General features: G+C 45.8%; 1 long non-coding RNA gene across 1 annotated transcript in view; it reads left to right on the top strand.

Annotated features, from left to right (window-relative positions):
* The first annotated feature begins 6,258 nt into the window (after positions 1-6,258).
* LOC127490183 (uncharacterized) overlaps positions 6,259-15,789 on the top strand; it is a 37,947-nt gene continuing 28,416 nt past the window's right edge. The window contains exon 1 of the long non-coding RNA XR_011388399.1: positions 6,259-7,373. This is a non-coding gene — a long non-coding RNA (uncharacterized lncRNA). The remainder of the gene's footprint in view (positions 7,374-15,789) is intronic.

Raw genomic sequence — 15,789 nt, forward strand, 5'->3', positions numbered from 1 at the left:
AAATGTGCCTTTCATCTCAGTTTTCGCACTGACCGGCATGCAGTGGTTTGTAATGCCTGGATCTGGTGCATCTCCGCGGCCTTCGTGGCTGAGTGCTCGGGGTCATTGCTGACATTGTTTGGTGGGGCTTTCCCTTCTCCTAGCTGCACTTGACAGGCGTCTGTCTATTTTCCTGTCTTTTCAAAGAACCAACTATTAGCTTTGCTAAATTATCTTTGTTTTATGTATGTTTTCTTTCATATAAAATCCTGCTCTTGTCTTTAGATTTTCCTTTCTTGATTCTTTGTTTTTGTTTTCCTGCCATTCTTTCATACGTTACACCTCTATTCTTCATCCATCATTAAACAAGCCTTTCTCCATCATCTTCTCCTTTTTTTTTTTTTTTTTTTTTTTTTTTTGGACAGGCAGAGTGGACAGTGAGAAAAGAGAGACAGAGAGAAAGGTCTTCCTTTTGCCGTTGGTTCACTCTCTCCAATGGCCGCTGTGGCCGGCGCACCGTGCTGATCCGAAGGCAGGAGCCAGGTGCTTCTCCTGCTCTCCCATGGGGTGCAGGGCCCAAGCACTTGGGCCATCCTCCACTGCACTCTCTGGCCACAGCAGAGAGCTGGCCTGGAAGAGGGGCAACTGGGACAGAATCTGGCGCCCCGACCGGGACTAGAACCTAGTGTGCCGGTGCCACAGGCGGAGGATTAGCCTATTGAGCCACGGCACCGGCCTCCATCATCTTCTAATACAGCAATGACAGCACTTAGGAAAGCAAAGCAAACAATTCCTGTGTGCATGGAGCTCACATTTTAGTGGCGTTTCAGTTAGAAGGTGACATGGGCTATGGGAGACAAGGAAGGAGAAGGAGTGGGAAGTCTGGGAGGTGGGAAGGGTGCAGGGCCTTAGGGACCTGGGGTGAAGCTGTGAGGGGAGTAGAAGCATCCTACAGGAGGGGCGGCCCTGACGTCAGTGAGGCGGAACTGGAGGAAGTGTGGGTAGAGAGCTTCACAGGGAGCTAACCAGGACATCACAGTTTTTTTTTTTTTTAACCGAAAGCTTTTATTTAATAAATATGAATTTCATGACATCAAGTTTTATAAGCCAACAGGTCACTGCCCTTGGCCCCAGTGAGGCTGGAATCCAGTGGTGAGTCTGGAGTGGCGCTCAGGGAGTAACCAGTAACAAGCATCTAACATTTTCATTTGGATGTGAAGCTTAATTTAAAAAAATATATTTATTTATTTGAGAGTCGGAGTTAGAGACAGAAAGACAGAAGTCTTCCATCCACTAGTTCACTCCTCAAATGACTACAACTGCCGGACCTGGGCCGATTTGAAGCCGGGAGCCAGGATCTTTTTTGGGGTCTCCCCTGCAGGTGCAGGGGCCCAAACACTTGAACTACCTTCCACTGCTTTTCCAGATGCATTAGCAGGGAGCTGGATCAGAAGTGGAGCACCTGGGACTTGAACCAGTGCCCTTACGGGGTGCTGGTGTTGCAGGCAGCAGCTTAACCTGCTATACCACAACACTGGCCCATATTTTTTAGTTTTGGTTGTGAAAATACATGTTAAAAGTTATTAACGTCTAAGTTCTGTATTGCATCCCACAAGTTTTATTCTATTCTAAATTTGCATGCATAACTTACAAGAGTGTTTAACAGATTTTAAACTCATTTTTTTTTCTTGTTACTGCTTTCTCACTGAGCGGTATCAGTGTCACTGATGGAGACTGTGCCACTAAACCCTTTGACATGTGAGGCTGGCTTTGTGCCCTGCCATCTGATCAATTTCCATAAATGTTGCATGTGTGCTTGAAAAGAATGCGTGTTTTCTATGTACTGTATTTAACTCTCTTCACATGCTCAAAGTTCACGTCTGTTATTTATTCTCTTCAAATCTTCTGATTTCTGCCAGTCCACTCGATCTACGAATTACTTTGAGAGAAGTGTGTTCTTCCTTGTTTCACTGATAGAGTTTAGTAGGTCTCGCTCCGTTTTGTCTTATCGCAAGATGGATACATGCTCAGGCTGTATGTGTGTGGCGTTGGGAGGGTGTGTTGTTGGGAGCACACAGTGTAGACTGAGCTTCCTGATGGGATGAATGGTTTGTTATCAGGAGTGATTCCCTTTATCTCCAGGGGCGTTTTTGACTCTGGGGTCTACATTGTAGATTGTGTTTGCCTTGGCTTCTGTCATGTGTCTTGGCGTATTTGCTAACTCAGGACTAACTTTAGGTTCTGTATGTATCCTGTTTGCACATCTAGATCCTCTCCCTACTTCTTCCCTTTCTTGTCAGGTGGTTGATCACTGTGGACAGCAAGACCCATCCTCTTTCAGGGTCTGGCTTCTGGCTGGGGTTGGCCAATGAGGGGCCCCTTGCAGGAATGCAGAACGAGGAGATGAGAGACTTGGGGGGATTTATCTGTCTGCTCCTTTCCTGCAGCTCTGTGGATTAGCAAAGGCACCACCACAGCTTCAAGCAATTTCCTGCTTCCAGTGACTGCTCCTTGCCCATGTTCTCCTGGGTGCAGAGATAACGGCTTCCTGGTGCAGCCAGTCCCCCTGGGAACCCGTATCCCTGTCCCAGCTCTCTCCAGCTGTACTTGGTCAGTGTGCTCTTTGTTTTCCACTGGCCACTGTGAGTTGTGTTTCATTCTTTTACTTCCACCTTTCTGTGCTCTTATGTTTTTTTTTGTGCTTGTTTTAAATTTTATATATATATATATATATATTTTAAAGTCAGTTACAGAGAGAGGGAGAGATGGAGAGAGAGAGAGATCCTCCATCTGCTGGTTCACTCCCCAGATGGCTGCAACAGCACAGGGCTGGGCCAGGCCAAAGCCAGGAGACAAGCACTTCATCTGGGTCTCCCACGTGGTTTCAGGGGCCCAGGCACTTGGGCCATCTTCCACTGCTTTCCCAGGTGCCTTAGCAGGGAGCTGGATTGGAAGTGGAGCTTCTGGGACTCAAACTGGTGCTCATATGGGATGCCAATACGGCAGGCAGTGGCTTAACCTGCTTTGGGCACAATGCTGGCCCCAGCTTCCTTTCCATGTAGGCCACTGCCTCAACTGAAATATGAGAGCTCTTCAAAGAATTTGCAGGGAAATATTTATTATGGAAAGAAATATGCATGGATTTCAACATTTTTTTGCACCAAAATAAGCTTATTTTTAATTCAATTTTTCCATGAACAGTTTGGAATACTCATATTTGTTACCTTTTCTGACACTTCTACAATAGCTACTTTATTTTTCCATTGGTCTCCATGCCTTTCTCCCAACCTCTATTTTTACCCTGCCATCAAAGTGAATTTTTAGAAGAAAAGAAGATGGATCATATGACTGTCACACACGGAGTGAGGGGCATCTGGAATGCAAGGAACTTCACACACTGTAGATTGCCGCTGGGGTCTCAGCCACCCACAGCAAAATCTCCAGCCACGTCCTCTCCCCTCGGGGTATTCTGTACTTAGGCCACATTAGATTATCCATCATTTCTGAACTTTCCGTATGTATTGGCAGCTTCTTCCCTTTGCACGTGCTGTGATCCCACTTGGGCAGCCCCTAAAGCTCATGGTTAGGGCTAGGGTGGAGGCAAGTGTCCAGGTGTAGAATTCAAGGGGGCATCTGTCCTCCACATCGTGCAAGTGCTGTGGTTCTGCTCCAAGAACTGCTAATCCAGTAGTCAAGGCCGCGTTCATACGTTGCCTGTGTCCTTAGCACAGTGGAAAGACTATGTGGTAACAATTGTTATCTTTCCAAATTTCTAGAGAGAGGATTTTGAATGTTTTCAACACAAAGAAATGACAAAAGCTTGACAGTTTGAAGTGACAGATATGGCACTTACTCCAATTATTAAACATCACTTACATGTATTGAAATATGGCACTCCAGGGGTCAGTGTTGTGGTGGAGTGGGTAAAGTTGCCACCTGCAGTGCTGGCATCCCATATAGGTGCTGCTTTGAGTCCTGGTTGCTCCACTTCAGATCTGGCTCCCTGCTAATGCACCTAGGAAAACAGTAGAGGATGGCCCAAGTGTTTGGGCCCCTGCACCCACATGGAGAGCCAGAAGAAGCTCCTGGCTCCTGGCTTCAGTCCGGCCCAGCCTTGGCTGTTGCAGCCATTATGGGAGTAAACTAGAAGATTGAAGGTTCTCTCTCTGTCTCTCCCTCTCTCTGTAACTCTGCCTTTCAAATAAATAAAAAAGTCTTAAAGAATAGAAATATGTTATCCCATAAATATGCACAATAACTATGTGTCAATTAAAAATAAAAAATAAAATAGAATAAACTGCTTAGGAATAAATTTGAAAAAAGAGAAAGGGATTTAAGCTGTGCTGAATACCATAGCCAGGGGACAGGAACTGTTTGTGCACCACTGCAGCTTAGCATCCAGAACAGTACCTAGCACATAGCCTGTGTTTTACAAATATTTGGTGAAGACATGAATGAATGAGTAGATACTGAGCTTCCTGGTGGCAGAGAATAAGTCATGTTCTTCTATTGCTGCCATCTCGTAAGTAAATCATATTAGACTTTTTTTTTTTGGACAGGCAAAGTGGACAGTGAGAGAGAGAGAGACAGAGAGAAAGGTCTTCCTTTGCCGTTGGTTCACCCTCCAATGGCTGCCGCAGCTGGCGCACTACAGCTGGCGCACTGCGCTGATCCGAAGGCAGGAGCCAGGTACTTCTCCTGGTCTCCCATGGGGTGCAGGGCCCAAGCACTTGGGCCATCCTCCACTGCACTCCCTGGCCACAGCAGAGAGCTGGCCTGGAAGAGGGGCAACCGGGACAGAATCCGGCGCCCTGACTGGGACTAGAACCCGGCGTGCAGGCGCCGCAAGGCAGAGGATTAGCCTATGAGCCGCAGCGCCGGCCCATATTAGACTTTTAAAACATTTTTGTTGAGTGAGTGAATGAAGTGACTGGCCTATTTAGTTCTGTCCAGGACTTGGGAAATTTCTGAGTGAACCTTCCTCTTAAAACATACTTGTGGGGTCGGCGCTGTGGTGCAACTAGTTAAAGCCCTGGTCTGCAGTGCTGGCATTCCATGTGGGTACCAGTTTGAGTCCCGGCCGCTCCACTTTTGATCCAGCTCTCTGCTGTTGCCTGGGAAAGCAGTAGAAGATGGCCCAAGTCCTTGGGCCCCTGTACCCGTGTGGGAGACCTGGAAGAAGCTCCTGGCTCCTGGCTTTGGGTCAGCATAGCTCCATTCATTGCAGCCATCTGGAGAGTGAACCAGTAGATGGAAGACTCTCTCTCTGCCTCTGGCTCTCTATAACTCTGCCTTTCAAATAAATACATAAATCTTAAAAAAAAAAAAAACCCACTTGTTGCTTGTGCTGTGGTGCAGCTGGTTAAGCCACTGACGGCAGCATTGACTTCCCATATGGGCACCGGTTCAAGTCCCTGCTGCTCCACTTCTGATCCAGCTCACTGTTAACACACCTGGGAAAGCAGCAGAAGATGGCCCAAGTGCTTGGGCCTTGCACCCACATGGAATACCCAGAAGAAGCTCCTGGCTCTTGGCTAGTTTGGCCCAGCCCTGGCCATTGTAGTCATTTGGAGAGTGAACCAGCAGATGAAAGATATCTCTCTCTCTCTCTCTCTCTCTCTCTCTCTCTCTCTGTTGCTGCTTCTCTCTCTGTAATCCTGACTTCCAAATAAATGAATAAAATCTTATAAAAACCAACCCACATGTTGCCTGCTTGCTTCCAGTCTCCTCGTCCTGAGGTTTCCCCACAGGGTGTGGGTGCTGTTGGAGTGAGACTATGGGAACCTGCTGGCCTTCAAATCCCTGGAACCTTCAACCCAGAGGCTGATTCCACTTTCCTGAGGCAAGATCCAGGAATCCACATTTTTACAGAATCCTCATGTGGTTCTGGTAATTGATGCTGGTTCACTCCCCAAATGGCCGCAAAGGCATTATAGCACCAGCAATCTACTTGTGTTTTTCTAGTTATTCACATGAACTTCTAAAAGATTTACTTATTTATTTGAAAGGCAGAGTTACAGAGAGGGAGAGGCAGAGGCAGAGACAGAGAAGTCTTCCAACTGCTGGTTCATTCCCCAAGTGACAGCAACGGCTGGAGCTGGGCTGCTCTGAAGCTGGGATCCAGGAGATTCTTCCAGGTCTCCCATGCGGCAGGGTCCAAGGTCATCTTCTACTGCTTTCCCAGGCTTTCACAGAGCTGGATCAGAAGTGGAGCATTTGTGGCACAGCGGGTTAAAGCCCTGGCCTGAAGTGCTGGCATCCCATATGGGCACCAGTTCTAGTCCCGGCTGTTTCTCTTCCAATCCAGGTCTCTGCTATGGCCTGGGAAGGCAGTGGAAGATGGCCCAAGTCCTTGGGCCCCTGCACCCACGTGGGAGACCCGGAAGAAGTTCCTGGCTCCTGGCTTCAGATTGGCGCAGCTCCGGTCGCTGTGGCCATCTAGGGAGTGAGCCATCAGATGGAAGACCTCTCTCTCCGTCTCTACCTCTCTCTGTAACTCTGTCTTTCAAATAAAAAAAAAAAAATCTTAAAAAAAAAAAGTGGAGCAGCCGGGACTTGATCTGGTGCCCATATGGGATTCCAGCACTGCAGGCGGTGGCTTTACCTGCTGTGCCACAGTGCTGGCCCCCTCGTGTGAGTTTTTTAAGAATCGTGATTGTGGGGTTGGTGCTGTGGCGTGGTGGGTAAAGCAACTGCTTGCAGTCCCGGCATCCCATATGGACACCGGTTCAAGTCCTGGCTGCTCCACTCCACTTCTGATCCACTCTCTGCTATGGCCTGGGAAAGCGGTAGAAGATGGCCTGGGTGCTCGGGCCCCTGCATCTGTATGGGAGACCTGGAAGCAGCTCTTGGTTTCAGATTGGCTCAGCACCGGCCTTTGCGGCCATTTGGGGAGTGAACCAGCATATGGAAGACCTCTCTCTCTCTCTCTCTCTCTCTCTCTCTGGCTCTGCCTTTCAAATAAATAAATAAATCTTAAAAAAAAAAAAAAAGTATAGTGATTGTGACATGGTGTAACCAGGCAGTTAGTTAAAGTTTAGGCGAGTTGGAGTTCTTGTATACCTGTAACGTGACCCTGTCCCTTTAACTGTTGATGTGATACACCCACCTTCCCAGGGTGCATCTCTCGCATCTGGGACCAGAGGCCTGCTCCATTGTGTCTCCAGTTGGGATACCACCTCTTTCCTTATAAAAAGAAGTGGAAGACAGAAGATGGGAGACGGCTCGCTCTCTCTGCCGGGACCCCGTCTGGAGGGCTGGAGACGCTGCTCCCATTCTCGCTCTTTCTACAACGGAACGCACTTGACCTATTGCTCTTGTTTGCACCTGGACGGCCTCCGATGGACCTGTCCCGCTGTCCTCTACCACTCCTGGACGGCTCTTCCCAATTACAGGTACTGTTTTTGGTTTTCCTTTCTCCTGGTTTATGAGCAACACTTTGGCCCACTCCTGTTTGGTATTTCTCAGTGAGGGGCAGCCCACACTTGCGCGTGAATGCCAAAAAAAAACCTGTTTCATTCGCTCACGATAACAGTCACTGCTGTGTGTTTCTATCTACCGGAAGTAAGAACCTGGGTTAGGACTGTGTTGTGGCACCGTGGGTTAAGCCACTGCCTGTGATGCCTGATCCCATATCTGAGTGCTGGTTCGAGTCCCACCTGCTCCACTTCCAATCTAGCTCTCTGCTAATGTGCCTGGAAAAGCAGTGGAGGATGGACCAAGTGCTTGGGCCCCTGCACCAGATGGAGCTCCTGGCTCCTGACTTTGGCTTGGTCCAACCCTGACTATTGCAGTCTTTTAGGGAGTGAACAGGGGATGAAAGATCTCTTTGTCTCTGCCTCTCTCTGTCACTCTGCCTTTCAAATAAATAAAATATTATTTTAAAGAACCTGGATTAAAAAAATCAATATATTTATTGCCCACATCAATTGCCATCAAGATTCCAGGATCATGAGTATTTTAAAGAGATCTCCACAACTGAGTATTTTAAAAATACCTCCACTATCCTGAAAGTGTGCAGTTAGAGCATAAGACACAACCACAAATGCAATATTTGTAGGGTTCACAGTGAATTTCTGTTTCATTTTCTGTCTTCTGGAAGATTCCAACACCATCCCAGAGATTATTGTTCTGAAAAGATGGACCGGAAGGTGTTGACCACTAAAGAAACCCAAAAGGAGGGAAAAATCAAACTTAAATTCCTTCCGGTTTCTCCAGGAGCTACCTTCCTCATCAGAGAATGGATTCTGAGAAGAACTGGGCTAGCTGGTGGAACGAAGGAGACTCGTGCCTGTTTAGCGTTAGCCTCTTGCTGTTTCTCAGTCCTTCCCGACATAGGTCAGAGCCGTCCATTGTATGCATTTGGAAATAATGGGTGTCATGCAGGGAGTGTGTTCCAGACATTCAAAACAATCCTTGGAAGTAAACACCTAACCCAAACCATCAGGAATTCTCAGTGAGAGACAGAAATAGCTTCTGCGGTCCCCACTGCTCTTTAATTGCTATTTCTACCATTTCATTATTCATCGTTTCTGCACAGTTCCCTCTGTGTATTTATTTCAAATGTGACTCCAGACGACAGGCGGAGTCTCTGCACTCCCCGGCGGGCGTGCACAGCCCTTCCTGCCCCGAGAAGCAGGAATTACATAACTTGTTTTCAATTATGCGGACTGAGGGGGAGTCACATGTTGGGTTTGGGGAGCTTCCAGGAAATAATTTTGAAGTGTTTATCTGAAGTTTCTCCAGACTTTCTTGATCTGGAAGTTAGACAGGAAGCCTAGTAGAGAATTGAAAGAAACCAGGCTCTGGAGAGAGGGGTCTCTCAGGGCAGATCTCCCAGCAAGGAGGGTTCTCGGCTGGGATGCCCCCAGGTGCACCCCAGGGAAGCTAAAGCTCTCCTGGGACTCACGTGACTCAGGCACTACATTCACATTGATATTTACTACAATTTGCTGTTGTCTGTGGCTCCGGTTCCTGTTGCTGTGTAGCAGCTACCAGGTCATGTCGTGGTATGCACCATTTGATTTTGCTCGATTTTATGGGTCAGCAGTCTGCCTAAGTGCTTGTGGCTTGGATTGATGAACAGAATGAGCAGGTTAGTTAGGGTGGCTGAAATGAATTAAAAGAGTTGGCAACATAAAGAAAGTGTAATTTGTTAATTGTTTCTTTTGCTACTTGGTTTCACAGTCTTCTGGCCACCATTGTAGCACAGTGGGTTAAGCTGTTGCTTACAATCCCGTAACAGAGCACTAGTTCAAGTCCTGGCTGCTCCACTTCTGATCCAGCTGTCTGCTAAAGCAGCGAAAGCAGCAGATGATGGCCCCGGTACTTGGGCTCCCGCTACCCACGTGAGAGACCGGGATGAAGTTCCCGGCTCCTGACTTCTCTCTCTCATTCTCTCTTTCAAACAAACAAGCAAATGAATCTTTTAAAACCAAACCAAGCCAAACCAACCAACCAACCAACCAACAACAACAAAATAAACAAACAGACAAACAAAAAAAAACCCCAAAAACTGAAATGTCTTCTGGTTACTTACAGACAAAAAAGGCCTGGATTAGGGCTGCCAGATAAAATAGAGGACATCCAGTTAACTCTGAATTTCAGATAAACAGCAATTTTTTTTTTAATACAAATGTTCCATGTGACATTTGGGACATACTTTATCTGAGTTTCCATTTAACTGGGCATCCTGTGTTTTATTGGCTAAGCCTGGCAACTTTAGCCTGAACTCTAGCCTCTGTAGGACTCAAGGAACTAAACTGTTTCTTCTTAAGATTTATTTGTCTGTATTCTCACAATGCCTGGCACAAAGTAGGAGCACAATCAAAAATTAATGTAAACCACTGAGATAAACAATGACAAGTCAGTTGAAGACCATCTGAAATGTGAAACTGTAGCGGGTCAAAATGGTGCGTCCTAATTAGCCATGATGAAAGATACTCAGTGTTTTACTTCTTCCACACATTGTCCTAGAAGCAGAACCCTGTGTATCTTTAGCCAAGCTGACTCAGAGGGAGGCTGGGAGATGCACTTTCCAGCCAAGCGCCTTGCTGCTGCCCCAGGAGACTCATTACTGAATAGAAGGAGAGGGTGGCTGGGGAGGAGTCTCTGCCCCAACCCACTGCAGTGCTAACCAGGTAAATATTTGTGTAGTTATTCGTGACTGCCCCTCACCATCCAGACTGCAGGCCCCATGAGGGTGGGGATATGGAGCATCATTGACATTTTAATCCTCTTCTTAAAATAATCAAAATAATCTAAAGTGCTTTTATCTTGTAATATTATCTGAGGAATAGAGGATTCTACAACATTCATGTTGGAAGCTTACTCCTTTTAATGCCTCCAATTTAAAAAGTTGTATATATTGTCCGACATGGGTGTTTGGCGTAGCATTTAAGATGTCAGTTAATGTACCCACATCCCCTATCCAACACCTGGGGTTGAGTCCTGGCTCCACTTCCAATTCCCCCTTCCTGCTATTGCAGATCATAGCAGGCAGCAGGTTATGGCTCCAGTAGTTGAGTTCCTGCTACTCCTGTGGGAGACCTGGATTGAGTTCCTGTTTTCAACTTCTCTCTCAATGCAGCTGGCTCTCCTTTGCATCTCATTATGATTTCCTGCTGCTCATCTCCCTTTATTTTTTATTTGAAAGACAGAGAGATATAGAGAAAGAGACAGAGAAATATTTTCTGTTTGCAGGCTCACTCCCCAAATGTCCATGACAGCTGGGGCTGGGCCAGGCCAAACCAGGAGCTTGGAACTCAGTTACAGTCTTCCACATGGGTGCAGAGACTCAAGTACTCAAGCCACAGCCTGCTGCTTCCAGTGCTTGAATGTGCATTATCAAGAAACCAGGATTGGAAGAGGAGTTGGGACTCAAACTCAGACATTCCAATATGGGATACAGGTATCCCATTGGTCAACTTAACTGCTTCGTCAAATATTAGCTCCTCCTTGTGCTTATTGACCATTGGCCCTTCCCTTGTGTACCAGTTCATTATCTCCCACACCAACACCATATACCAAGTCAGCTGTTTGACTAACATCACAGGGCCCCTCCTCCTTTGCAGGCTTTGTTGGAGGAAGGTGTGAGGCTGCAGTCTGGGTGCCACAGTGGCCTGCTTTCTGAGGTCAAGGGGCTTGCTGCTGTCCAGCATTCTTCCCTCAATGTGTAGGTGTCCTCGTTCATGATCCTTGGTGGTGTTTCCAAAAATTTTGTAATTTCTGAAGCCATCATCAAGCTTCTTTCTGTCTTCTCACTGCAGTACCTGTAACTCCCCAGCATTAACTACTACTACATTTTCTTAAAGACAGGGAAATCTTTTTTTTTTATTTTTAAATTATTTGATGTATTGAAAGGTTACAGAGAGAAACAGAGAAAGAGAAGTCTTTCATCTGCTGATTCACTCCCCAAATGGCCACAGTGGCTGGAGCTGGGCTGGACCAAAACCAGGAGCCAGGAGCTTCTCCTGGATCTCTCATGTGGGTGACAGGGACCCAAGTACTTAGGCCATCCTCTGCTGTTTTCCAAGATACATTGGCAAGGAGCTGGATTGGAAGTGGAGCAGCCAGGACTTGAACCAGTGTCCATATAGAATGCTGGCATCACAGGTAGTGGCTTAACCCACTATGCCAGAACACCCACTTCTAAGCAGGTAACTCTTCTATTTCCTATCACTGGCCTCAGTGTCTCTACAAGATTGCCAGTGAAATTCTACTCCCTATCTCTGGGACTTGAGAATTCCTCTCCCACACTGCCTCTGGGCTTACCCATGTGATTTGCTTGGCCAATGAGATGATAGCAAATGTGACGTAAGCAAAGACTTGAAAAATGGTTGCCCTCTTTTGCTGAAGGGACTCATGGGAAAAGCTTGACTAGACTGTTGGAGACACATAGTTCAGTGGACCTGTGGCACTTTGGGACTGCCAACACCAACTGTTGTGTGCATCAGCTTGGCCAACCTAGACTAGTTAGCACTTGCAGCCTGCTGCAGCCACAAGAGGGAGCCTTGGCAAGACCTTGGCAGAACTATCCACTGAGAGCAGTCTGAATTGCCAACTCCCCGCATTTTGTGTTAATAGGTTATTGCTGTCTTGAGTTGGGGTGACTTGTTACACAGCAATAGGTAATTGATGTACTACTGTCTTAGTTATCTGAAAGAATAACTCTGATCATATTGTCTTTCTGCTTATGCAACCATCCTGGTTTGCATGGGATCATCTTAGTTTATTTCTGTTGTCCTGGCATAGTAGTTTTTTTTTTTTTTTTACCATTTACTTTATTGTTTATGTTGCATATTCCAATGAATATAATGAACTCCTCTTTAAAAAGGCACATGAAAAGCCTTTGCAAGTTCTGTATTATTTTAAGGTTCCTATTGGCTAATAAAAGCATTTTCACTATAGAATTGGTGTAGTAATTAATAATGCCTTCCTGAGTTCTTAGAATTGCTAGTTAGGGTGCCAAATTATCTCTGGATGTCATCCTGCCTCTGCTCAAAATCATTCCTATTGCATGTTGTTGTCAACAGACTCTTTGGCTTGGTCTTCAAGAATCTCCCTGAGCTGATTGCTACCTATGTTTCTTTCAAACAACATCTCTTCCTGCCCTCCGCCCCATCCCAACTTTCTGGTAAATTGGCCACAACTGAATCTCCAAGAGGTGACTTGCTCTTTCCATTCCTGAATTCAGTCCCTTCCGTATATTACTTCCTGCATTGCTGCTGTCTCCACCCATCGTGAACCCCTGCTAGTCTTTGAAGCTCCCTGCCAAGTCCTACCTTCATGATGACTGCCTATTCCCCTCAACCGGATGTTGGGCAGCTATTCCAACTTTCGCTCTTATTTTCCTCTCCCAAGCTACCTACAGTGGCGGTGACAATGAACCTCATCTTAGAATAGCTTGGGCAGCTTATCCTCCCCTTAGGTAGGTTTTAATCAGCTTGGGTAGCATAACAGCAGTCATAGACAATATACAACGTGCCAGGTCCTGAGAGCAGGGATTGTATTTCTCCCATTTTATTTGCTACAGAGCCTAGTGTAGTGCCAGGAGTCAAGGGGGTGATCAATGCCTATTGAGTTACTTGACGTTTTGCTTGGACTGACCCCAACACTGATTTCCATGCCTCTCAATACAGTGTTAGATTGAGTTTCTTAGAAACAGACACTGAAATGGAAGCTGGTGCAGAAGGGTTGCTTTGGGAGAGGTACCTGAAGGAGATGAGGAGGACTGGACTGGGTGAGGGAGAAGCTGATCTGTGCAGGATTGCCGCCAGGGCTTCCACCAACCATCTGGGGCCACTGGAGCAGGACTGGGCCTTCCAAGTTGTCTGCCTTAGATGGAAGGGAGCTTCTTCAACCCGCGTCCTAGACAGTTCAGTTCTAAGGACTCCTGTCAGAGTTCTTCAGTCTGCTTCTTCAACATCAGGGCAACAGTGGCTCTCCCTGCATAGACCAGCATAGCCAGCTCTGGGATTTCTCCCCTGACCATCTTTTGCAGCTTCTAATCTATTTTGGGTTGGAATGTATAATTTTCTATCTTCTTAGACTTTATCTAAATTAGAGGTTGGAAAACTTATGTAAGGTCTTTGTGGGCCATATAGTTTCTGTTGCAGCTACTCAACTCTGCTGCAATGGCAGCCATAGACAATATGTAAACAAAAGAATGCAGCTTTGTTTCAATGAAACTTTATTTATAAAAACAGGTAGCAGCCTATTTGCCCACCCCTAGTTTGCTGACCCTTGGTCGATATTAAGACTAAAGGTGGACATTTTGTGTAGCAGTTAAGATGATGCGTGAGACACTCACGTTCCATATCAAGATGCCTGAGTTCGCGTCCCAGCTCGGCTCCCAATCCCAGCTTTCTTCTAATTGCACACCCAGGGAGGCAGCCAATGATGGCTCAAGCACTTGGGTCCCTGCCATCCAGCTGGGAGACCAGGACTGAGTTTCTGGCTCCTGGCTTTATCCTGGCCCAACCCCTGCTGTTGTGGGCATTTGGGGGAGTGAACTAGTAGATGGGAAATCTCTGTCCGTCTACCTGTCTCTTTCTGCTTTTCAATAATTAATTAAAAAGTGAAAAAAGTTATGACTAAATCAATTCTAAGAGATTAAAGACTTTCTCCATAAATAAAAGTTTGTGGAGTTTGTGCTTAAATTTTGATTTCTCAGAGAATTTTGGGGTTTCCTTCTCAAGTTCTGTCTTTGAACAGGTAAGGTTTCTGATGGAGTCACTTATCTCCAAAGAGTGTAATTCTTTGTGTGTTTTATATTTTGTGTTTCTGCTTTTGTTTGGTAAGAGTGTTTCAAAAAAACTCCTTTCCCCAACATTTATTTCTAATTCACCTTAAGATTAGTGGTAAAATGTATTTGCAACTGAATATGGAAAAAAGATTGCAATAATTTGTATCAAGGCAAGTGCTAAACTTTCTATTTTTAGTCTTTTATGAAGGCTCAAAATTCTTTATAAGTGAACATTCATAGTTGGAATACTTCTTAGGGAACGGAAGTCCATTGTTTGATTAAATAACCCCAAGCTTCAAATTTAATTACTGAAATGAAAGTTGTATGTGCTGAAATGGAAACAAGTGGTCACTTCCCACTGGGCTTTCCTGATGGTAATGGGAAGAAAATGGTAGAGTTTAAGTGAACGTATGATCTAGTTGTCTATAGGCAAATAGAACACTTATGGAAAAGTATCTTCACAATTATTCCCATCGTATGGACAATAAAATTAATTTTTAAAAATGAGCAAGGCACAGCATTTGGCTTGGTAGTTAAGAAACCACTGGGGGTGCTCACGTCCCACATCAGAGTGCCTGGGTTTGAGTCCCAACTCTGCTGTTGATTCCAGCTTCCTGCTAATGCGGACACTGAGAGGCACCAGATGATGGTTCAAGTAGTTGACTTCCTGGCATCCATATAGAGACCTGGATCAAGTCACCAGCTCCTGGCTTTGGGGCTTCAACTTGGTCGAACCCCAGCAGTGATGGGCATTTGGAGCATGAACCAGTGTGTGGAAGCTTTCTGCCCATCTCTTTCTCAAATAAATAAATAAATATATAGTTATTTTTTTGAAAGGACAGAGTACCCACGAATGGCTCTCCATGAGTCCAATCCAACCTTTCTCCAGAAGAGCTGTTAAAGGAAAAACTGGTTTGGGACACACTAATTAATTAAAAACACCACCACCCAGCAACTTATCCTACATGTGAGGAACCCTGAAAGGCCACATAAGCAGAAATTTGATAGCCTTAAAGTCACTTTCCATTTTAGAACATCTGAGAGGTCAGTGCCTGTGCAGCTTTGAGAAATAATTTCTAAGGGCTTTTGAGTTGTGCATCTTACTTTGTTTGATTTGACTGTGGAATACCCAACTCTCTCTCTCCTCTTATAAAAGTTAATATGAATTCAAAAAGTTTGTTTGGGGAAACTGAGGTAAGACGTAAGGAAAAGATTCCAAGCTTTACTTCTCAGCATATTGAAGGAAGTCATTGAGCAGGTTGTGTTTCTCAAAAGAGGCTGCCTAGAGGAGCGATGCTTAAACTTAGTTGTCAGAAAGCTTTTGCACTCTTAAAAATCACTGAAAATTCCAAAGACTTTTTGTTGATATGGATTGTATCTGTCAATATGTACTGTATCTGAAATTCAAATAGAGAACATTAAAAACTATTTTTGGGCCGGCCCACCGGGTTCTAGTCCCGGTTGGGGCGCCGGATTCTGTCCTGGTTGCCCCTCTTCCAGGCCAGCTCTCTGCTGTGGCCAGGGAGTGCAGTGGAGGATGGCCCAAGTACTCGGGCCCTGCACCC

Source organism: Oryctolagus cuniculus, chromosome 4 (genome assembly GCF_964237555.1).
Source record: "Oryctolagus cuniculus chromosome 4, mOryCun1.1, whole genome shotgun sequence".
NCBI classification, from domain to species: domain Eukaryota; kingdom Metazoa; phylum Chordata; class Mammalia; order Lagomorpha; family Leporidae; genus Oryctolagus; species Oryctolagus cuniculus.